Below are 1,181 nucleotides of genomic sequence, written 5' to 3'. Positions count from 1 at the left end.
GTGTTGGAAGAAGTACAGCCAGAATGCTCCTTAGAAGCAAGGATGGTCTCTCGTACTTTGGACATGTTATCAGGAGGGATCAGTAGCTAGAGAAGGACATCATACTTGGTTAAGTGGAGGGTCAACACAAAAGATGAAGACCCTCAGTGAGATGGATATACACAGTGGCAGCAACAATGGGCTCAAACATAACAATTGTGAGGATGATGCAGGTCTGGGCAGTGTTTTTTTCTGATGCGGATAGGGTCATATGATTGGGAACCAACTTGACAGCACTGAACAAAAATGTTGAATAAATCAGGCACAGAAGGTCACATATTTAATATTTTACTTATGTAAAACTTACAGAACAGGCACATCAGGAACAACAGAATACAGACTGATAGTTTAAAGTAACGGGCACCAAGAGGGACTGAGGAGTGACTGTTTAATAGGTATGTTGTTGTTGTGAAGTGCTGTCAAGTTGATTCCAACCCATAGCAACCCTGTATAAAGTTTCTGAGGAATGACTGGTGAGCTTGAACTGCTGATCTTGGTTCAAAGTGACTCTGTAGTCCAGTGCATTAACCCAGAGTGCCATACCAGGACTCCACTTAATAGGTATGGAGTTTCTTTTTTTAGCATGTTGGGAATATCTTGGAACTAGGTAGAGGTGATGGCTGCACAGCATTGTGAATGTATTAAATTCGATCGAATTTTACACTTTAAAATGGATAATGGTTGACTTTATGTTATGTGAATGTCACCTTATATTGGATGCCATGACAAGTAACCACAGCTGGTGGTTCAGAATAAAAGAAATATTTTCTCTCAAATTCTGGAGGCTTGTTGTTGCCATCAAGTTAGTACGATTTCATGGTAAACTGAGATGCACAGAGGAAAAATTTTCAAGACTGTGACCTTTAGTAAATGGATTGCTAGGTCTGTCTTCCAAGGCATTCTGGGTTAGGTGGAACTGCCAATCTCTCAGCTATAAAATGATGCCTTAGCTGCGTGCAACACAGAGAAAAGCTAGAAGTCCAACATCAAGGCATTAATAGAGCCAAGATGTCTGTGAAGGCTGTAGGAAAGTATCCTTCCTTGTCTCTGTTAGTTTCTGCTGGTTGTAGCCTTTCTTGGTATTTCCTGCCTTATAAATTCATCACTCCAATATGTGGCCCGGTCTTCACATGGCATTTTTT

Source organism: Chrysochloris asiatica, unplaced genomic scaffold (assembly GCF_000296735.1).
Source record: "Chrysochloris asiatica unplaced genomic scaffold, ChrAsi1.0 scaffold00140, whole genome shotgun sequence".
NCBI lineage: Eukaryota > Metazoa > Chordata > Mammalia > Afrosoricida > Chrysochloridae > Chrysochloris > Chrysochloris asiatica.
This window is presented reverse-complemented; position numbering follows the sequence as displayed.